General features: G+C 38.9%; 1 long non-coding RNA gene across 3 annotated transcripts in view; it reads right to left on the bottom strand.

Moving 5' to 3' along the window:
• Positions 1-20939, bottom strand: part of LOC128625890 (uncharacterized) — a 41803-nt gene extending 20864 nt beyond the window's left edge. Inside the window, exons 1-2 of one of the 3 annotated variants that reach the window (XR_008389757.1) lie at positions 18900-19055; positions 10551-10655 (exon numbers count right to left, since the gene is read on the bottom strand). This is a non-coding gene — a long non-coding RNA (uncharacterized LOC128625890). Of the gene's footprint in view, positions 1-10550; positions 10656-18899; positions 19056-20857 lie in introns of those variants that run through there. The other 2 variants (XR_008389756.1, XR_008389755.1) reach the window with 2 other exon arrangements.
• Positions 20940-24606: the final 3667 nt, after the last annotated feature.

The raw sequence follows: 24606 nt of genomic DNA on the forward strand, positions 1-24606 counted from the left end.
TTTTCAGTATATTTTTCATGTACTGGTTAACTAGGTCCTTAGAGATCTATTATATAGGTCTCTCTTTTTCTTCACATTAGAATAATAATTCCAATACTAGAAATGAAAGGATTCTCTCTATCACTAATAGCTTGCTTCTTTGATAAGCTGTATAATGCATTAGTTTCCAAGGAACTTTCTGCTTTAAAATCTCATTACAAAATGGTCTTTATAATATATTTTACTTAGTCTGTTTGGTTTTACATTAAAATAAATTCTACACTTGATTCCATTTTACATTCTAGTTTTTCTTATCTGAGGTCAAGTTTTTGGTCATAGACAATCAATCCATATTTGTTTTAGTGAATTCTTAAGCCTTCCATGCCCTTGGCTACCTGTTCCTAAACTAGCTTGTCATCACTCTATCTTGTTCCCTAATAATGGGTGCCCCACCAGGACACTTGCTTTGCTAAGAAATTTTACCTATAAGTAGGGATAAACATTAAAATGTGTTTTGAGAAAGACAATTTTATTTTCCATGGAAATCTATCAACATGTGGTTGGCAGAATGAGTCTGTAATTTTCTTCTGTTCAAAAATGAATAATCTAAGAGATGTGCTGTCACTAATTAATGCTTTTTAAATTAATTAATTTATTTTTACAGAGTGGGAAGGGAGGGAGAAAGAGAGGGAGAGAAACATCAATGTGTGGTTGCCTCTCACATGGCCCTCACTGGGGACCTGGCCTATAGTCCAGCATGTGCCCTGACTGGGAATGGAACTGGTGACCCTTTGATTTGCAGCCCATGCTCAATACATAATTAATGTTTTTACAAGGCTTTGTTCTCTGTTAGGGTTGGCCAACATTTTAGAATGTTTCTATTTGGCCAACATTTTAGAATGTTTCTATTTGGCCATTTTAGAATGATTTTAACAGTTCTATGCTACACCATCAGAATTATTTTTCCATTATTTAAAAACCTTATAAATACAATATTAAAACATACATGTAATTTAAAATAAACTTAAAAAATGAAACAATATTAAAATACATGTGCATACACCTAAAAGATGGCATGGGTTGTGAGCTGAACAGTGACTTATTTTTTTAAAGATTTTATTTACTTATGTTAGAGAGATGGGGAAGAGAGGTGGTGAAACATCAATGTGTGCTTGCCTCTAGCACACTCCATGCTGGGGATACAGCCTGCAACTCAGGCATGTGCCCTGACTGGGAATCAAACTGGTGATGTTTTGGTTTGCAGGGCCTGCACTCAATCCACTGAGCTACACCAGCCAGGGCCGTGACTTATTTTTATTTTCACCTGTTCTCCAGATGAACTTGACCTGGATAGGTTGCTTTGTAATTTTCCTCATAGACAGCACTTGCTATTATAATGTAATTTTCCCATAATTGACACTTGCTATTGAGAAACAAAAGTTAAAGTAACTTGTCCAAATATGTAAAGTACTCGTCAAGGCTGAAATTAGAACCCAGGTTTTCTGATTCCTATTTCCTAGTCCTGAAATTGATTCACAGGATTCTACTTCCTTTGATCCCTATTTCCATAAGGCTGGAACCAATATCTCATCTAAATGGGAAGCTGTCATGGACATACAGTTGGTCTTTGATGGTCTTCTGTAGCTTCCCACGATCATCTTTGCAACTCAGTGAGCTCTTTGTATACCTTTCATTAAAAAATTGAGATTTGTTTGCCAGCTAACTAATTTTTTGACCCTATCTTTTGCTTGCAATGTGAGTGAAGCACCAAGTGTGCTACTGAAAATTAGCTCTTATCTTTTCACAGTGGCTTTGTGAAGTGTTGAGTTGTGGTGTTGAGACTATTCCCAGTCCTACTTGTCTTTAGGATTGTGGCTCCTACTCAGGTCCTGTCTGTGAGACATTTCTGTGCATTGGGAGATTTCCCTTTCCCTGCTGCCTCAACATGATATGTTACATAACAATTCCAAGCAAAAGTCTAACCACAGAGCCCAGCACTCTGGGCTAGTCAGGGAATTAGGAGGAGGACATGCAGCTGTCCTCAAATGCAAGGACTGTTTGTTCAGACTCCTTCTTTCCACCCTGCCCTCCCAAACAAAGCCGTCAGCCACCAGAGAAGCTAGGAAATAATAGAACTAGCTTCAACCAGGAGGTAGAATCTACATTTGAAAAATATTGTGAGGGAGAAGGAATGTGAAAGCCTGGAGATAGAGACTGGGAAAACCCAAGGAGAGCCAGACCTTCTGGGGTAAGCGGCAGCACAGAGAGAACTCTGGGTCCAGAAAGCGGAAGAATCTAAAACCTGTGTTTAAAGGGTAAAATAACCTACATTTGGAACTAGGTTGTCCTTTAAATGACTGGAAATTCAGAATTATTTGGGGTTAAAGGCCACTACAGAAGAGTAAATAAGGGGTCCACAGGCAGAAAGAACAGACAAGAAGTCTTGTGGGAAGTTCTAAATAAATTTTCCTTCAAAAAAGTCTGAAGTTTTAAAACAAAATTATGTCTTTGGCATAAGAATTAAACTTCCAGAAATATATTCTAAAAGATAATCTTAAATAAGTGCCTAAGAATTTTAAACACAAACATCACTGTAATAATCAAATGCCTTTGGTAAAAAATGAGAGCACTGTATATTCTTAAAAACAGGGAATTAGTTAAATAAATAATAATTTCCCAGGGAAATCGACATCATAATATGCAGGCAATTCATAATATTTTGAATTGTGCATTATGATATATCAATAAAATATAAAAACTTTGCATGAGCATAATATTATATATGTACACAAAAATTTAAAAATATAGACAAATGATTATTTCTTAGCAGTACAATTATGGTTGACATTTATTTCTCCATTATTTTCCAAACTTTCTAAAGAACATGGGAAGTCATCTAACATAATGTGTAAAAACTCAAGATCTGCATTTGGCTGTCTTGCTTCTCATTTTTACTAGCTTTCCAATTTCATTTATTTTACTAGCCTTGTGGTCTTGGGTGTCTTACTTAAAATTTTTGGGGTCTCAGTTTTCTTATCTGTAAAAATAGAATAATAATAATACCTATTTAAGAGCTGATTTAAAGATTAAATGAAATGTAAAACACCTAGAACAATCTTGGTACATAACAATTTTAGATGTTCATTACCTTTAAATGTGTATGTGTATGTGTGCACACATGTATGAACACACACATATGCACATACATGTTCAGGTTTTAACACAATAAAAATAAATACAGCTGTCTATTCAGTAAGAGAGCTGAGCATTGTTAAAAATCTAATTTAATCATATGTAGTTTACATCGAGAAATATACAGGGAGGAAACTGACGAAGGGCAGGGCCATGAGTGTACTCCCTGCCCAAGCAGAGCCTTGACCCTCGAGCTTCACTCATCACTGATCTTCATGATCACATTTGTCCACTACTGTCCGGATTGCTCAGCACTTTGGAATGAATTGACATCATTAATAATGTTTCCTAAATGTGACATGATTCACCTAGAAATACAAATTTTTCTACAAAGCTTTGAATGTTGGGAGCACAATGCTCAAATATTTTTTTCTATTCACCTGGGGCTAATAATAAAATCTTTTCTACAAGCTGACTGTAGAAAGGGAAGAAATAGTAGAAAAATGCATTGATTATAAAGATGTGGGCTTATTTATGGGCTTTCTATTCTGTTTCATTGATTTATGTGTCTGTTTTTGTGCCAGTACATGCTGTTTTGATTACCATAGCCTTGTGGTATAGTTTAATACGCGGTAGCATGGTCTCATTCCCCATCTTAAGGGGAGCCCTTGTAGTTTTTTCCCATTGGACGTGATTCTGGGAGCAGGTTTGTCATAACTGGTCTTTGCTATGTTTGGGTGTATTCCCTCTATTTCCACTTTGCCACCCTTTACAACAGTGTGGATAGACCTGGAGAACATTACACTAAGTGAAATAAGCCAGTCAGAGAAAGACAATTACTGCATATGTGGGATGCAGTATGTGGAATCTAATGAACAAACTGAACTAACAAGCAAAATAGAGACAGACTCATAGATAGAGAGCAGGATGACAGCTAAGGTGTTGGGGACAGTAGGGGGTGGAGGGATTGAGCACAAAGGACAAAGGACTCTTGAACATGGACAACAGTTTGGAGATTGTGTGTGTGTGGGGGAATATAAAGGGACAAAATGGTAATGGAAGAAATACAATTACAAAAACAAAAAAGTAAAAATAAATGCATTGAATTAAACTTGCATATTTTCTCAGGGTCCTACAAGTTATAGCAAATCTCTATTTTGAGGTTGTTCTTTGATTTAAAAGGGGGCAAAATAGACTGAAAGAGCCAATCTCCAAAAGAAAAGAATTCCTGAAGAACTAAGTAGTTTCACCTATGTTCTCCGTGGTAATATCCATCCCTAGGGCTGTGTGCATCAGTAGAAAAGCACAGATGTAATTTCAACTCTGGATTTACTAGAGCTGAAGTTGGGTAAATTATTGTGAAATTATTCTGAACATTACATTTCTCTTTTGTAAATTAGGATTGCTAATAGAAACTTCAATAGAGGTATTGGAAGAATTAATGAAGTATTAATTGGGGTAAACTATGTGGTATATACTAGGCATTCACTTAATGGTAATTACTGCTGTACAAGAACCAGGGAACATAGGAACAAGTAGAGTCTTCATAATGATAACAAGCACTAACACTCACCAATATGTAATAAGTGCCAACACTATTTTGAGCATATTACTTATGATAATACAGGCAATCATTACAATAACTTTAAGGGTTGGATAATATTAATTTACCCAATATTAGTTTACACAATATTAAATTTCTCCATTTTATAAATGAGGCTATTAACTATGTAATTCTATTTGGAGTAATTTTATCATTCCTTGCAACATAATGCCTGCATTATGGAAGGTTTCTCTCACTCTAGATTGTGAACTCTTGAGTGACAAAATACATATCTTTTCATCCCCAAGTTTTCCTGACTTATGAAAAATAGACAATAAATATATTCTAAAGAGAACCTATTTGTCTTGGTGGATAGAAATCAGCATTACTCTCAGTACAGATGTTTATTTTATATTATTTTTTAATTCTTTTCCATTATAGTCTACATTCAGTGTTATTTGTATTAGTTTCAGGTGTAAGTTCATCTCATTTAAGATTTCAGTGGTTACAAAGAGCTGAATTCATTGTATCTTCTTTATCTGTAATACATATGTTCACAGTTAGAGATCAGAATTTTATAATAATTATCAAGATCATCACGTTGTATTGAGTAACAACTCACTGCAGATTTTATGTGGGGTATTATGGATTATATTGCTGCTTTTGGTTCTCTGCTGCTGATTCAGAACTTTCATCATGTTCTGCTGTTTCCATGAACCTACCAAATCAACCGCAGCATAGTCCATGTCTTTAATCTGGTTTTGCTCATAGCCTACATCCATATAATTCACCAAGTAAAACATGTAGACATTTGAGCCAGCCATTAAACAATAGAAATAACCATACCAGAGACCAGGCCACAGCCCAAGGAATCTGGTTGAGTGGCCACAAGCGTGACTGATGTCAGACACACTGGGATTTGCACATCGGTGAACTGTAAGCAATGCAATAGAATACATACTAGCAAAAATACTCTTCAGCATTATGACATCAAAGAAAGCAAATACCAAAGAATGTTTAAAGTCATTATAATAAATCTGCTCGAACTCTGAAAATGTCCTTCAGAAGATCAATTTTTAAAAACAGTGAATGGCTTAGGACATTTCAGAGAAGAGTGAGAGATTACAATATGTTTGTTTTCTAATTTTAAGTATATTTAAAACAGGACTTCCACATAACTTTAAAATATTCATATGTTAGTGGTTTGTGGCTATGGGTATTTAACCTTTTGAATCACCATTTTATTGGCTATTAAAATGTTATAGTCACTCAGGAATGTGTTTTGATATTACAACAGGCACAGAGAGTAGGTAGAAAGCTCGTAACTTTTATTCTTTGGTAATGAAAACTGACCCTAATTTAAAGATGCAGCAACCTGCGCTAATGGTTACTAATAAACATCTGAATTGAAATACATAGGCAACTTTTTTAGAGTCCCAAAGAAGAACTCTACCAGAAAACATAATGACTGTTAACTAGAGAACTCAATCCCTCCACCTGTTACCTGAGATGTGCACACTTGTACACCCAGGCAAAGGATGGTGAGATCTGCAGTCTGTGGAGCAGCTAAATGAGTATGGGTAATGTTTGAAGAAATGTGTATTGTATTAGCATTGGCTTAATTTTCAAATAAAAAATCAATTAAGTGGCAGAATTTATGGTGATGTAGATAAAACGTTATTCTATAAGCAGAGGATATAAGTATACAAGAAATATATCTATTTTTTGTAGTCTACCTCACTTCCTATTCTTAATCCTATTCCACCTGTGTAATGGACTCATGATCTCACTTAATAGTAGATTCTTTCCTTTTCTAAGGATAATTTCTAAGTTAGGAGGTAGACACAGAACTGCAATCACAGGGGTAATCCCTTGAACATCACTGTCAGTTTTCTGCTTGGCATCCACGCTGTGTCCACAGTTCCTATCTGCCTACAGCCCTGAGGTGCATGGCTGTCTCCACAGCTCCTGGCAAAGGATCAAGAAGAGATGAATCATTATGTCTTTTCCATGCCGTTGCCAGTGCATACTTCCATGCTCTGTGAGGTGATCTGAAGCCCTTTTTGCCCACATTTCTTTAGCTTTTTATCAGATCTCACAAATCTCTTTGGGGTTTCACCATTTTTCCATCACTCTTCTGAGAGAGAGAGAGCACAGGATCTCTTCCCCTCTGGAATCCACCAGTACCTACTCTATCATGATCCCCTCCCATCCTTCAACCCACTTCACCCCCACACCAGCAAAAACTTTTCTTATCTCAGAACAGCGTTTCTCGAACTAAGCGTTATTCACATTTTGAGCCAGATAATTGGCCGTCTTGTGCATTATGTGGTGTTCCATGGCATCCTTGCCCTCTACCCAGTAGGTACCAACAATACCCTCTTTCTCAAGTGGTGACAATCAAAGCTGTCTCTGGGCTTTGCCCAAAGTCCCTAGAAGGAAGTGGGGCAGGGGACAAGGAACCACTCCAGCTGGAAAGACCCTTTTCAAATCTCTCTTCTTTTAAATAGGTTGTCTAAGCTCTAAACCCTCAAAATGCCCTGCGGGCTTCTCCTAGCACATCAGGAGTAGAGTAGGAGAACGATGTATAAAAGGAGGGAAAAGGGGAATGTTAAAAAATCCTTCATGACACCCCTTTGTGATCATGTAATAATGCCTTCTTTTGAGTAATTGAAGAACAGAGTTTGCATAAAGCCTTTGCAAGAATTATCATATTATTGTATTGATTACCTTTTTACTAGTGGGTGTCGAGCTAACAAGACATCCTCAGTATTGACAGGTAAATAATCATAAAGCATATATCCTTTGTTCTTATTCAATTGATTAATTTAAAAATTATTATAGGAAAATATTTTAGAAATTCAAAGCAGTATAAAAATAATCTAATAAATAGTATGTCTACCATTCCCTTCAGGAACTAAGATATTACCACTGCAGCTGGGGCTGCTGTGGACTCTCCCTACATGCATCTCCAGGGGTAGCCCCTATTTTGAATTGGATGATAAATTATGCTCAGTCATGTGGAAGCTCTCCCTGTGGGCAATGCTGTAACATATACAGCTACTCCAATATTCAACACTCTGGATCTGGCTACTGGCAAGAGAAATTTTCAAAATCGAAAATGTTCATAGAGAATTGGGAGAAGGAGCCTCGGCTCAGTTAAAGTGAAACATCTGTCAACATTCTAATACAAAAGAAAAACAACTCAAGCTAGCCACTCAAATAGCCAAATGTTTCTCTATTCTCTTCATCTTGTTTACATTTCCTTTCCCCCTTCTCTGTCCTATCCTCTTCATCTTGTTTACATTTCCTTTTCCCCTTCTCTGTCCTATGCTCTTCATCTTGTTTACATTTCCTTTCCCCCATTATTCCAGCTGCCAAAAGGAGGAAGAAACATCCAAAGCTGGGAGCTGTAGTTCACACGCCCTTCAGTTTTCTCTACTTCTCTCCTTTCCCTTCGCCCTTTCCCACGGTATCATTCATTTTTTTGTTATAACAAAATACAAAAAAATTCTTCATATTGTGGCCTTATCCAAGCTTTTGTTTGGGAGAAATGTGGTATCGCAGGAATAAGTCCCTCTTTATTAGTACGTAGTCCCCTGTATGTTATAACAAGGCCGGAAATACTGTCAAAGGCCTGGTATACATTTTTACCTACTCTCAGTAAAGTGATATAATTTCTGAGGAATAAAAATAGACGGCCTTAGCAATAGTGTAACCCACATTGTTTGGGGAATGAAGAGATAAAGTGGCAACAACTCTAACTAATGCTTTGGGGGGTGTTCAACAGTGACCCAGGGAAAGAGTGTAACACTGTGAAATGAGGATGTGTTTCCAGCTTGTACCCCAAGTAAGATGTGAAGGAACTGACACGCATTACATCGTCACAGGTTGCTGAACATTCCTGTCTGGGCAAAACCCTCCTCCTGCCCCTCCCGCCTCCAAACACACAGTTTAGGTTAGAGACAGAGAGTTGCAAAATCACGCAACTCTTTTCCAAGATGAAAGCATTGTATAATATCTTGCAAATCATATTGAGAGAAAGCAAAACATTCTAAAAAAGTGAAATAATGAAGACAACTCAATAATTGAAGTTTGATTATTAACAAATATGTAACTATAGAATAATAATGATCAGGGGTAAATAGTATAGACTAGGAAATAGAGCAAGCTGGAAGTGGACATTCCTGCAAAAGCAGTGTAGGACAGAGCAGCACGGAATATTCGGGAAAGGACCAGACCCAGCACAGAGGCTCCCTTCCCCGGACACTCTGGTGAATGGTTTCAGTGGATAGGAAGAGAAACTACACTGTGTATTTGAACGTTCGTTCAGTGTGAACAGGCATGAGAAGAGTAAGTATTCTCCATGTTTCTTCCCTCCCTTCCTCCTCTATCTAAGGATGGAGCTAGTGCATTTCAGGATCTCTGTTACCTTGCTTGGAGGAGGGAATACTGGGAGCCTTGGAAGGAGCTACAACTAAAACCTGGATTCATTTTCACTATAAAGAACAGTAAACTCATCTAAGGAAAGCCACCTGAAGCTTAAAGACTGAAGAGGAAGATGGATAAAAGAATTGAGAAGAATATTAAGTGAGCCATGGCTAAAGTTTTTTGCATAAATTTTTGGAAATTAGCAGAGAAAAGATATTTAGGGGAAGGGAGTGTCAGGGTTTTAGGAAGATAGTAGAATGGAGTGGATTTCTGACCTAAACCATGTGACTCCCCACTGTGACAACGATGACAGACTTAGGTAAACACTGACATTAAATTCTAGCTAGAATGCACCAGCTCAGGGATGGTACTCAACGTCAGGGAAGGGTGCTGTTCTCCAGGGTGTGGTACAGGTATGAAAACAACGGTCGTTGTGTGGTGCAGAATATATACGGGGATCGGGGAAATACCAGGGAGAAGCAGCACTCAGCTTTCTAGCAACCATGCCCAGCAACCCGCTTCCAGATTTTGAGCTTCTGAAACTCACAGTGCTAAGGTCTGACAAATCAAAGCTTTGGTTCCGAGAACATTGGTGCCAGCACCCACCAAAGTGTCCCACTGAACCTAAAACTCCAACTTCCTTCTGGTCACTTTGGACTCCTCGTGCTCATGGACCAGCAGATAAATGAAAGAGTTACTATTCTGGTTGACATAACTGACCCTGATTATCACGAGGAGTGAGCACTGCTGATGCATGTGGGGACTTGTGGTGTTTCTATGCCATGGGAAAATAGGAAATGGGCAATTAAAAAACTGTGGCCAAATAATGGCAGGACAACTAAAAGTTAAATTCCCTCAGGGATGGAGTTCCATGTTATCCCTCCAGGTAAGTGAATGTAATCAGCCCAATTCTTCAGCAAGGGTAACAAAAATCTGAGCAAGTGTGGACAAGGGAGATGACAAATACCCATGATGGCCTGGGACCACTTGCAGTCGTAGGGACTGTAGCTGGTCCCACTCAGACCCAGTGACCAAGGGGATTTCTCTGGTGTTTTGGTGAATCTCTGAGTGGAACAAGGGGCAGCCTCTGACATTCATTTATTGTTCTCCACATCACATACTCTAAACTCAACCTTAATTTCAATCACAATTGTGTAGATGACTTTTGTACCATCTCAGATTCACCTTGCACTGGTAGCTGCCCTCTTTGCCTCCCTACATTCTGTCTTCACAACTTTCCCAGAGGTAATAGGCATCCGCTTGATTAGTGGGGAAGAGCAGCTGCAAGTAGGGGTAGGAGTTGATGCTCCCAGGGAACCAACCACTGGATGAGGAGAATTGACAGTTATATGTTCCAGACTCCAGGTCTTCTGTGACAGACAATTCTAGGAGGCAGTCTGCGTGCTTTCTAGAAATTTCTGGGAAATAGAAACCCCGTTGCCACAAATCCACGAGGTACACCTACCTGTGGTGGCTTTCTGCCCCTCCTGGTTCCACTTTGCTTCCTCACTCCGGTGTCCTGGTCCCCTTCACAAGTGAACTACCAGCATGCAAGGCCTTGTCTCAGGTTCTCATTTTGAAAGAATGAAAAGTATGGCAATTCTTTTTAAAAATGGGGACATGGCAAAAATATTTTGTCTACAGAAATACTTTTCTCTCTGGGTATTCCATAGACTGTAAAAATCCTTTAGCTTTCTAATATCCAGTTGCCCAATTTAAAGTTCTTTGGCTTGTATTTTTTGGTCCTATGTTGCCTTCAGGAATTATCAAGTTGCCCCACAACACCCATCTTTGTTTAGTCTCAGGATGGTGATAGTGTCCCCTCCTTTCTTTAGCTTTACATTACAGTAATCAAAGTTAAGACACCACCACAGTTTCTGGAATGTGTTCAACACTTGGTGCAAGAGGTTCCAGTTCTTATGTATTTTTCCCAGAGGGCTGATTTCCTCATAGTCATTCTGATTAGTTGTGCTTGGAGCTATTTGGCTATGAATTTAAACTTCTAAATGTGGTTTTCTTTTACAAAACACAGGCTGTGAGTCAGAGGCTCTTGATTCCTTTCAATGATTCTACTTATTATGTTGAGAAACCTCCTACCCTGTCAAGCAGTTTCTCCATCTTTCATGGGGCCACCCACAGCTTATCTGTACCTTCTCAGAGACAGAATTAATAGCACTGAGGGCCTCCTTGATACATAGACCCGTACTTCCTTATGTTTATAATCTAAAACACTTCCATTAGTTATTTTACTTTGACATAGTTGGAAATATTCTCTAACTACAAAAGAAGAAAGAATGACCTTTCCTGTTCTTTATGTAATAATTTAATTCTGATACAGGGAAAGTAAATTATGTCTGAGTGAGGGAACCAAAGTCATTTAAAATACTGAAGGGCCCCTTAGTTCTCTACACCCCCTTCATCCTGACCCTGTTAAGACTCTGTTGCCTTCAACTTTTGTAAGAATGCATTCCTCCAGATAAAACAATGCACACACCCACAGTTCCTTCTAGGAAGCTAAGAATTGCATTTAAGAGCAAATTGTCATAACATACACAAAAACCTATCCTACGCTTAATGCTATATATGACAATGTAAGCTGGGGGCAAAGAATTGCATGTGGCCACAAAACTCATTTTTAGCAATTGTACTTTAAGCATGGGAGTGTGGGGCTTGTGTCTGTGCATTGTTAGGGTGTTGTTCAAAAAGAGGTAGTCTGCAATAAAATATTACCCCCACATATTATCTCATTATACATGGCTTTTGTTCTGCAAATTCTTTTTCAAGTTCTTTGATTAAAGCCTTGGCTCATTCATTACTCTTGGGATCAAGCACTATAACCAGATCAATTCCTTACTGATCTGCAGCATTGAGGTGGAGGTGAAGTTGGGGCATGTGGGGGTGAGGTCATTTTTATTTGGAAGGAGAAGTCGAGGCTCTGGAAGGCAGGTTCTGGTCTAGCAGAGGGCAGGACACAGAAACAAAGCTCTAGTAGGGAGTGCAGACAGGGACAAAGGGTGGGCGGAGGGCAAGAAAGCTCGGGAATAAAGGCAGAAAGGTGACAAAGAGGGAAATTGCTTCACAATTGTTGGCTTTGCAATTTTGCCTAGTGAACTTTTACAATAATATATGACAAACTACCTATTAATTGATCGTAGCTTTCCCAGTCAAGTCTGGTCCCCCAACTTGAAAAAGAGAGAAAGAGAAAAAAGTTAACTTTAAAAAGCTGTAGATCACTACCATCACCACTACTACTGTCCACACACACACACAAGTAGTGGGCACATTTCCCCCTTCCCCTCATTGTTAATTACCAATACATTAAAAACATTAGGATTTATATCCCAAAATATTTATCTTTTATAATTATTATGCAAAACATCAAGTATTCACAGAAGACACTGATGGTTCAGAACAAGAGAAATAAGACCACTAGTACGGGGCAATCTGTAGGGTGGAATAAATTACGAGAATTCTTTTGAAATAAAGGTAGAAGGAAGTATAAAATATGCCCTAAACTGATAAGCATGTACATTTCAAATAAATGGCAGTTTTGTCACCAATTATTACCAGTTTTACTCTACAATATCACTTGAGTGCAAGCCAACCGCTCCTGTTCCATCATCTCTATCCATGCATCTGTCACCTGGAATATTATTACAAGCCAGCTTAAAAGTCATCCTCAACTCTCTTCTCTCACATACTCCAGGTCCGATGCAACAGGAAATCGTGTGGGCTCTACTCCCAAATTTTAACCACTTGCACGAGTACCCTCCTGGTCTGACCCTCTGGCTTGGGTTGCCATCTTCAGTCACCGGAATGACTGCAATAGCTTTGTAACTGGTAACTCTGTGCCTATGTTCACCTATGTTTATTCTTGACAACGCTTTCCTGTGGGGTCTTTTCAAAATATAAGCCAGACCAGGACTCTATTCAAAATCCACCATTGGCTTGCCTCTCACTCAGAGCTAATGCCCAAGTCCTTAGAAATTAGTCACAAGGCTTTGCATGCTGTGGCAGTTTTGACTATTGCCCCCTTGCTCACTCCAGCCCCACTGGTTCCTCGCTCTTCCTTAAACATACAGCAACCATGCCAAGAGCTTTCCATTTGAGAATAGATTTTTCAGGAATGTTTATTCTGCCTGGAATTCTCTTCCACCAGGTATCTCTTTGGTTAAACCCCTCACTTCCTTGAGATCTTTGCTCACATCCCCCCTTCTCCATGAGGACTCCTCAAGCTGGCTCCCATGTTCTTTGGACAGATCCCTCCATTTTTTAGCACTTTCATACTTTCTGGCATAGGAAGCTACACCAGGCTCATCTCATACTTCTTTAGTTGCTCCCAAACCTTTATGAAAGTGCTGGACACTTGTATTTTTCAGTGTGTGAATTTTGTTGGCTACAAAGGATGACACAGGAGAGATGAGGTGCCCGACATGCAACCTTCCACTGACGCCCGTTCAAGGCAACAGCTGCCTGTCACAAAGGGTCATAACGCAGAGTTCCAGACACCCCCAGTGCCTGTGCAAACTCCTCTAGGACTCTTCTACAACTGGATTTTATTCGTCTTTGTAAACATTTCCTTAAATGAATTAAAAATAAGTATGCTGATATTATCTTAATATTGTATGATCTTCTAACACCCTTGATTGTAGCCTCTCATATTTGAAGCCCCAGATTTGAAGTTGATAGTTCCTAGCACTTAGTAGGTGCTTAGTAAATATTTGATTAGGGGAAGAGAGGGTCATCTAATCAATTTTATCAACAATTCAGACAGAAATTATTGAATGATATAGACATAAAGCCTATAGCCAGTGCCCAAGAAATAGCAGGTATATTGCAAGAGTAACCAAAGTAAAAGCTGAAGAGTTTTCTGCAGTCTGATGCTTCTAAGATCTAATAAGCAGCAGAAAACAGTTTTTGGTTTCTTACATTTTCCACATGCTCATGGGCACCATAAAAAACTGGTAAAAAATGATGAGATCATGCATTTTATCTTATTGTTTAATCTCAAGTGCTGGAAAGTTTTAAGAAAACTATTTTAAACTGTAATGCTAAATTCAGTTTTTCTGATTGAGTCAGAGCAAAGTAAGTGATTGTCAAAAAATCACATGTACTGAGTTAAAACCACAGAACAAACTGATGACTTCTGAGCAGAAAGTATAAAATCCTAGAATTGTGCTTCCAGTGTTCAGATTAAAACCACGACTGCCAAACTAGTGATACAGTTCTATACAAAAAAGTGCTATCAATAAATTAATGTCTAGGCCAATTTTGAAAAATACCTACATGTCTAACTGCAAGAATGAATCAAAGTTCAGGGTTGTAATTAACCCTGGAAGCAAAGGGAGAGAAGATTGGTAGAGCCCATAGATTTGATCATAGGGATAAAGTCCCAGTTTTGATGTTTACAGTATGCACTCATGCACATTCACTTTTTAATAAATATTTTATTTATTTATCTTTAGAGGGGAAGGGAAGGAGAGAGGGAGAGAAACATCAATGTATGGTTGCCTTTCGTGCTTCCCCTGCTGGGAACTGGCCTGCAGGGAACTGGTCTGCAACCCAGGCATGTGCCCTGACTGTGAATCGAACCTCGATTGTCTGGTTCGCAGGCCCACGCTCAATCCACTGAGCTACACCAGCCAGGGGACATTCACTTTTATTATACTTTTCATTATACTTGAAACTTTACATTTTTGGTAAATGTTTCTTTCATGTGTATTAATTATTACATCATAAAATAGTACATAGCCAACATTTTGGAAATCACTAATCTAATGAATTAAGCTCTTACTTTCCTAATATGTCAAATGGAGATAATAATACTTATTGTTGTTAAAATTAAATGGAATAATATATAAAAATAAGCAACAGAGTACCTGGTGTGTGAGTGTACACATTTCATTAACTATGTATGTATGTAGACAGTATGTATGTGTATAAATAAACATGCTAAAATCTTTGAATTTGGTTTTTAGTCAGTAACAGTGTAATTTAGCTTTTGATATGCTTCAAAAGGTTGTATGTAAATATTGCATTTGAACCCATCTTGAAATGTATTAGGCATAAAACTACATTCTGGATGAAATCAGCTGTGCCTTAATAACAGATTTGTTTTGGAAAATAAGCACTGAACCCTTTCTCTAACACACTAGGAGAACACCAAACAGATGCCTTACAACTGGTGTTGCAAACCCTGCTCAAGGTTCTGGTCCTGGTGGTGAACAGCAAAAGCCCTCACCATAAATCATCCACAATGGAACTTTCACAATTCAAGTAAAATATTGAGTGAGCAATTCTGAGTATGAGGCAAGTCACATTTGATTATGAGTTGTGGTTTTTCTACTCTACAATTGGACTGTCTAATTTTATGTTTTTACTTTCAGGACAGGTAAAGGAAAGACTTCTGTTGATCACTGAATTTAACAATTCCATCTTATTTCTGCTTCTTTTCTGGGATAAAAATAAAATATGTGATAAAGCATGCACAATCAAATCAGGTCTCTCTCATTTACTTCAAAAAGTCTATAAGCTCACTCAAAAATAATTTTCTATGTTTTTTGGTTAAAGTTCATATTCAGATCATCCTGTTCAATTCCAGGTTGCAGGTGCTTTTGCAGGCGAGGTTTGTGTGTCTGCCTACACTGCTCACCACCTGTCCATCCACAGAGCAAACAAAGAAGGTATCACATCATTTAGAGGTGGGTTTTGAGGCTCAGTTCAGAATCAGCTGAGCAATACCAGCAAGGATAGGCTTGGCTCTTTGCATTGGAAATTAAATCAATTCTTTTCATTATCCCACCATAGCATGGGATAATTTTATTACCATCACAGAGAGCCGTGATGGTAATAAGATGTGCTTTATGTCCTCACCACATTCCAAACAAAATGCTCCACATTTTATATGCGACCTCAGGTAATTCTCACAAGACCTCTATGAACTAAGTAGGGTTTTCTTAAAGAGACTTATCCGAACTACACTCTAATTAAGTTAAACTGGAATACCAAATTTCTGACTCTAGTGCCAAGACCCTTAACTATATGCAGTTGTTCTTATATGCTCAGTTCCTCTGTATTAATTCTTTAAGATTTACCCCAATATTATCTATCAGTTGCTAAGCATTGCCTCTAGTATTATACTACCTAGCATGGAAAAAAATTTTTACTGTCAGAAAAAACTTTTGGGGGCTCCATTTTAAGACTTCCAGGATTCTGAGATAAGAGGAAGAGGTAACGAATTAGTCACAATCTCATAAAACCTTTAATCTGAGGCTTTCCTGCCAGGGTCTTACATCATTTATAATCCATTGTTTTTCTCTGTGTTACAAGTAGGAAAGGATAAAGAGGAAAGAAGTACTCAGGTAAAGCCAAAAGGTAAATAGTTGCAAAATAACCAATTTATAAAGTAGGGGAAAGGCAAAAGATTAGAGGTTTTTCTCAGACATGCTAGACCATGTACTTGAAGTGTTCAGCACCAATAGGTTGATTTACCAACTTCTACTGAAACTAGCCTTGAAGACAAATGTCTAGACACATTTGACTGCCTTCTTGCCCATTTCAAATATATAGGGCTTGCTTTTCTCTCCTCTGGCCAAATGGAGCCGATTATTAAATGGACCACCTATACTTTGGGTTATTATTACCATGCATTTTTTGCTGCAGTGTCTTCTCTCTGCTTGATCAATTTTCCATGAGTGCAGAGTCAGGCAGGATATGTATTTGGGGCCACCTTGTGACAGATTTGGAAACTTTTTGGAGACAGAACTCTGGGGTTAGAGCTTTGGATTTCCAGTACTAAAGCATCACTTTTCAACAACTATCTTTTGCAAAACTGTAGCATATGGTAATGGCTGATTTTAGCTAATGAAAGGATAGTTACCAGTATCACAGAATAGTCAGTTACACATAAGGACTGTTTCTTTGTGCCAGCCACGGTCACAAGCCATCTACGGCAGGGCATCATTTAACGTTCCCGGTGATCTTATGGAGGGCATGGCATCATATCTCCATTTCATAGCTGAGCAACCGAGGCTTAGAGAGAATAAGAATTTATTTAAGTTCATGCTGAGAGCCAGTGAGATCTTTGAAGTCTCAAAATATTCTGGTTAAAAATGTGAAAAAGTTGTTCTATCTTAAAGTGCAAAATAACATGAAAATATTAAAAACTGAATCAACACGATTTCTCTTTAGTAACATTTTTAAGCTTTAAATTTCATCTTATTACCATACATTGAATTAGAGGCTCTGTTTTTACAAAAGCACACACACGTACACAAAAGAATATAAATGCAAAAAACAGAAGGGATCCATAAGAATTGATATTATGAATAAATTTAATAGTGGGGAAATTTAAAAAGCTTGAATATATTGCATTCTTCCTACTCATACTCCTGTGACTTACTTTCTTTACCTTTAACTCTGTCGTGTCAAATGAGGATTTGCGTGTGTGTGTATAAAAACAGGGGAGCAGATATTTTTTAGCTATAATCCATATTAAATACTCTTCAATTCCATTTTCAGTGTGCTAAAATTATCATTAAATTATGTGACTCATTGCTTCAGGAATCTCTAATGATGTCTGCAAAAGTACAGTCATTTTGTTGTTGTTGTTGTATTTTCTGTCTCAAGCAATGGCAGTAGAATGGCATTCCACTGCCCAGACCCCGCTGCAACTAAGCACTTGTTGGAGCTGCCTGGACCAAGGCAGCTCACACCCCTCCTGAGGCAGCCTACACCACCCCTGAGGCAGCCTGCATCCCGAGGCTTAGTGAGAGTATGAAGGTGGTCACTGGGCCGGACAACCATATTTGCTCTGGGGCTTGTCCTGCCAGGTTCTCTAAGTCTCTCATGGAGCCTTCATAAGCAATTCCACTGTTCTCCTCTACCCAATCCTGCTTCCTCTCCCTTCTTTTCAGTTCTACAGGATCTGTTAATATCTACCACTCGACTTGAAAATTTGGGTTTTTTTCCTAGCTCGTATAAAAAGTAAATTGGAATTAAAAGGCTTTCTCAGGAGAAGTTATAAGCAGACAACTAAAGGTATTCTTTATTAGAGAGAGGCCAAAAGCAATGTGGCAAGTTTCTAAGAAAGTTTTTTTGCTTTAAGCTTTCCCAAAGTCCTAAGCATCATGTATTGAGTTTCAGAGTTAATTGCACTTACTCAAAATTGAGGTCCTATCACAGCACCTCCATCCACAACATGGGGAGTTTAGGCTATTACCCTGGTTTTCAATTCTTTTGTGGCAACTTAAAGATGGCTGAAAATTCTTTGCTACTCCTTCCATTGAAAGGTGGAATCTAACCCCCCTCTTCTTAAGGCTGAGTTGATATTGAGGACTTGCTTAACAGATTGGATATGGAGCCAATGATGTGGCACCAATGATGGGGCAGGACTTTCAAGACGAATAGACAGACTTGCAGCTTCACCTTGATCTCTTGGATCCGTCTCGCTGGGAGTCTCTGAGCAGACCAGTGTCTTCCTGGGGACACAATCCCCAGAGGCTTTAAAATCCCTAAAAGCAATTACTAACAAGCAACAAATTAAGAAAGAATAAAGGAAATTTTGTTGTGCCTTTTTGGAGAAATTAATACTCTTTTATGTTTCATTTCATTTCACATTTTCAGTTATTAAAAAAGCAAAATTGCTATTGCTGTCCTTTTTCCCTATCATTAAAGAGGCAAATGTATGAAAGAAACCTCTTACATTGCTGCAAAAAAAGGTTTGTGCCATCTCATCAGATAAGATGATTTTTCTAAGTCTTCCTTACCAGTTGGATAATAAATGAAGAATTTTAATTGAGAAAAATCAACTCACCTCCACCAAATTATCTGTACAGACTCCTGCACCCATTCTTGCTGCAGGTCCAAGCAGTGGTCTCTTCATGAATGAGCTCCATGCTAAAAAAAGAAAGAGATGGATTATTTATCTGGTTTAGATACTCCTTTGTCATTGAAATCATTGTATTTTGGATTCAGTGGTGAACTGAAATGATCCCCACAGGTTTTTCTCCCACAGTTTCCTGGAAGCTATGGGCACCTCACTCACACTGCCAAAGGCCACTGACCCCAGCTGTCACTAAAAAGGGAATCACCGGGGTCAGATTGCCAGGGTTAGCCAACGTGCCCTTGGAGTTGTCTCAATCACACTAATACCCAGTTCAGATTTAGTTCTTATTTCTGAAGCTTTCTCTTGCTTCTTCGATTCTCTCTGCAGAATAGAGGTTAGCCAGCTCTCCCGATTGTTTTGGAATTTAGTTTATCAAATAAATGAAACCATCGCTATGGAATTCAGAAGTTAGGGGACAGAGCGGGTGAAACTAAACAGACATCTGTACCACGTTAAGTGTCCTAAAGACAGGAATTTGTTTCTTGCCATTTTGTTCACCAGTGAATATCCAGAACCTGGACATTTCATTTTTGCACAAACCAAATCAGTAATCACTTTAGAAAGCACTTATGTGATTTCTGAGTATTTACAGTGTGGTCTTTCTGAATCACTTTTCATTCACTGGTAAGTTTGCAATGGAAAGCAGTAGACTCTGTCTTCCTGCTCTGGCATTAAGGCACTGCACTAACACTTGGCACAATGCAAACAGTGGTGCAGGAATGGAAAACAGACTAATTTCGTCAAAAGCTACAACTCTACTAGATCCCCTTTCAGCTCTAATATGATGATTGTGAGGACCATGGACAATGTCTTCGTGTTAAGAAGCAGGTTGTTGCAAATAAAAGATCATGTGTGGCACCCTCTGGACATCGATGTCTTTTCAAAAAGATTTTCACTGATTGTTTGCATAACATCCAGTTGGAAGACTAATATTTGTAGATTTTTTAATTAATCATGTGCCCCTGTGTGGCACTTTTTCTTCCATTTCATTGTTCAGAAACCTCTGCAACACCACAATGCCCCTTACAGGAGGTAAGCTATGATCTCATCAACAAAATTACACTCAGAAAGAATTAATAGAAACACACAACTATGTCACAGAAATGTCTTATTTTAAAAATAAACCCATTAATGCAAATAAAAAGAAAGAAAGCAAGTACAGAAAGCAGATGCTAAAAAGTACAATTGGTTGAAGAGCAGGTCGTGGGGAGGGTCTAGGATCCCCCCAGGGTCCCTCGGCCCAGAAAGGAAATGGCAGTCGTCTGGGACTTCAACAAAATGACGCTGAGTGAAAGAAAATACATGGGCTACATAAGTTAACTGTAAATACACACAAACTCTCAACTGTGGCTTCCCATGTAATATCACATAAATGGATGTAAGTATAAATAGTGATACATAGACTTATGAAATGCAGCTAATATTCAGACATGTAAATGTACATGTTAGGGAACAAGATATGATTTTTAGCAACCAAGTGCCCACATCAATTAAAATATGCTTCCTTCACAAGTATAGAGATAGAGCTCAAATAATTAAAATTCTGATTCTAATAAGGGTTGACACGCTTTAGGCATAGTAGGCACAGTGATTTTAGAATAAATTATTTTACAAGCTCATGAAAATAATTTAATTTTTAAATAATACAAATATAAAGCTTTAGAGTGAAGGAAAGTGTTGTGTGTGTGTGTGTGTGTACAGAAAAAGATAAAATTGGGCCCATGAAAATTTACTGCATTTTGCCTCAAACAGAAAAGAATATCATTACGATGGAGAGCCCCTCAAAAGCAAAAGGACCTAGGGCCCATGGAAGTCAGTGTGTAGCACTGTCCACGTTAAGTGAATTCAGAGATATTTTTGTCCAAATACAAAGCATTTTGACTAACCTTGCTTTCTGAGGGTCGTTGTTAAAAGAAAAATCTATTAATTGGAAGGGGTCTCCCTTCCTGGGTGCTACAGAAAACAGAAAACTGCCAAGAGATCAACTGGTCCATGGTCAGCCTGAGACTCATGTCTACTTTAGATCCTTCTCAGCTCCCTACAGCCTGTTGGCACTGGGATGCTGAGGCGTCTCTGAGGACTTGTTTTGGCTGGAGTGCTCCTGAGGCTTTTATATTATTGCAACACTAAATGTTTGTCGGCCCTCATTCTTACACTGTGTTACTGGCAATTACACACGATCCAGTGTGCCGCACTGCACTTTGAAACTAACCCTGAGAGAAACAAACACCCTTAGGTCTCTTAACAAATGTTTAGCATGGTTACAATTTAACCTGATTCAGTATAATGACTGTTTTTATTCAAGGTACGTGTCTCATTCTGTTCAGGTTGCTGTAATAAATATGCCATAGACTGGGTGGCTTAAACACCAATATATATTTGTCACAGTCCTGGTGGCTGGAAGTCTAAGTCCAAGGTGCCAGCAGACTCATTGTCTGGTGAGGACCCGCTTCCTGGTTAGAGCTGACCTTCTCCTCAGTCTGTTTTCAGGTGGCAGAGGAAGAGTGAGAGAGCTCTCTGGGGCCTCTTTTATAAGAGAACTGATTCCACTCATGAGAGCTCCACCCTTCTGACTTAATCACCCCCCAACATCCCCCTTCAAAACACCATCATATTGGGGATTAGATTTTAACATGCATTTTGAAGGACACAAACATATGGTCCACAACAGAGTATGTCTCTTGGTTTGATTACATAAATTTGTATCCCTAATTTTTATAGTATTTTATTTTGAAATAACTTTAAACTTATTTTTAAATATATTTTATTAATTATGCCATTACAGTTCTATTCCCCCCTTCATTCCCCTCCACCCTACACACCCCCTCCTCCCTCATTCCCCCCTTTAGTTTATGACCACGTGTCTCAAATTCTTTAGATTCTATATTTCCCCTACTATCCTTGCCCTCCCCCTATCTATTTTCTACCTACCATCTATGCTACTTATTTTCTGTACCTTCCCCCCCCACCTCCTCCTCCCACTCCCCTCTTGCTAACCCTCCATGTGATCTTCATTTCTATGGTTCTGCTCCTGATCCAACTGTCCTCTTAGTTTGCTTCTGTTTTAGGTGTGGTTCTTAACAACTGTGAGTTTGCTGTCCTTTCACTGTTCATCTTTGTTATCTTCTTTTTCTTAGGTAAGTCCCTTTAACATTTCATATAACAAGGGCTTGGTGATGACGAACTCCTTGAATTTGATCTTATCTGAGAAGCACTTTATCTGCCCTTCCATTCTAAATGAAAGCTTTGCTGGATTGAGCAATCTTGGATGTAGGTCTTTGGATTTCATGACTTGGAATACTTCTTTCCAGCCCCTTCTTGCCTGTAAGGTCTCTTTTAAGAAATCAGCTGACAGTTTGATGGGAATTCCTTTGTAGGTGACTATCCCCTTAGCTCTTGCTGCTTCTAGGATTCTCTCCTTCATTTTAATCTTGGCTAATATAATGATGATGTGCCTTGGTGTGTTCCTTCTTGGGTCCAACTTCTTTGGGACTCTCTGAGCTTCCTGGACTTCCTGGAAGTCTATTTCCCTTGCCAGATTGGGCAAGTTCTCCTTTATTATTTGTTCAAATAAGTTTTCCACTTGTGGCTGTTACTCTTCTCCTTCTGGTACCCCTATAATTCGGATGTTGGAACATTTAAAGATGTCCTGAAGGTTCCTAAGCCTCTCCTCATATTTTTGAATTCTTATTTCTTCATCCTTTTCTATTTGGTCATTTTTTTTCCTCTTTCTGGTTCACTCCTTTGATTTGAGTCCCAGTATCCTTTCCATTACTATTGGTTTCCTGTGCATTTCCATTCATTTCAATTAGTTTAGCCTTCATATGTTCCTCTAATTTGTGACTAAAATCAACCAGTTCTGTGAGCATCCTGATCACCAGTGTTTTGAACTGTGCATCTGAAAGTTTGGCTATTTCTTCATTGCTTAGATTTATGGGCTCTAGGGCTCTTGAGCCATGTTTTGATATGTTCGTGCTTATTATGTATGCAGAGCAGAGCCTTAGATGTTTACCGGGGCGGGGCCACTCAGGTTGCTGGTTTGTGATGCTGTCTGTGGGGGTGGGGTCAGAGAGGGACAATGGTGGTTCCCCTGCCGCTTTCCACCACTGGGGCCCGCGCATGCGGTCCGTCTCACTGCTCGCTCCTTCACCTGTTTATCTGCGGGCAACTGTGTGACCACGATCAGCCCTCAGTGGGTCCGCCTGCTTCTCCACACCTGGGATCCACCCACGGCTGCTGGCACACCTGGGTCGCGAGCCCAGGTCGGTCAGGTGGATCTTTCCTGCCCAACCCCACACTGCTGCTGGCTCTGCCCCTCTTACAGGTTTGGCTGAAGGGTTCGTTGTTGTCAGACTTCCGTGTAGTTCAATTTTCTGTGGTTTGGCTGAGTTTTTGTTGCTAAAACTTTGTTGTTTTTAAACTTGGTTGTGTGAGAAGGTGCAGTGCTTCCACCTACGCCTCCATCTTGGCGGAAGTCTCATTAAACTTATTTTTTTTAAGTCACAAAAAGAGTTAAACGATTGTAGAATACTCTCCATCCAGATTTCTAGTATTTTGGAAGAATCAGGAAATTCTGTTATATAACCAGATTTATAATAATCAAAACAAGGAAACTAATGATGATACACAATTGCTATGTAATCTACAGGTTTTATTCAGTTTATGACAATTGTCCCAATAATAATTTTTACATACATGGATACTTAGTTAGATGATGACTAAAGAGAGAGAGAGATATATAGAGAGAAAACCATTCCAGGACCCAAATCTAGGACCATGTATTCTATTTAGTTGTCATATGTCTTTTGTGTTCTTTATTCTGGAACAGAATTTCTCCAGTTTGGATTGTCTGACATTTCTTTATGATTAGATTCATTTGGGGAAGCAATATCTCGGGGTGGTGTTGGGTCTTTTTCATTGCATCATAGAAGCATATGCCCCTAATTCCATATGTAGAAATAATAGTTCAAAGGATCTCACACCTCAGCAAATCTGTTCAAGAGCCCTCACAGTAGTCACAATCAATAAACACTTTATTTTCATCTCTTACCTTTCCTCTTTTCCAGAGCTCAATGCAACAGTAGGCAGCTGCTCTTGGAAGATGTGTGGGTGCGTGCACGCATGTGTGTGTGTGTGTGTGTGTGTGTGTGTGTGTGTGTGTGTGTGTTTGGGGAGGGTAAGTGAATGCTATATCAGAAGCAAGGCAAATTGAAGTATTTGGTCCTTCATGTTTTTAACTTTTTTTCTTAATCATTTGTTCACTAATTTAATACCGTTACTTAATAAAATTCATGTTCTTAACTATTTAGTAAATACTTTCAGCATGTTACCTGCCAGGCATTGTGGTAGGTGCTGTGAATAAGATGCAATTGCTTCCTTTATAGATCCTGAAATTTGATGTAGAGAAAGGCAAGTAAAATGAAGTGGGTGGAGTGTTGTAAGTAAGTGCAGAGGCCACAGGAGCATACGGACAGTATAGTTCCACCATCCGGGGGAAGTTAATTTATGAACTGAGCTCCAGGTTTGGGCACAGAATCCTTAGGGCAGGGGTGGCGTGAAGAGAAGTGGCCTCCTGGGGAGAGCACGGGCGCCCACCTGCTCCTACTCCACATGCCCTGGGCCAGCTCGGAGAGAT

This window comes from Artibeus jamaicensis, unplaced genomic scaffold, assembly GCF_021234435.1.
Source record: "Artibeus jamaicensis isolate MK-2021 breed Jamaican fruit bat unplaced genomic scaffold, CSHL_Jam_final scaffold_1031, whole genome shotgun sequence".
Lineage (NCBI taxonomy): Eukaryota > Metazoa > Chordata > Mammalia > Chiroptera > Phyllostomidae > Artibeus > Artibeus jamaicensis.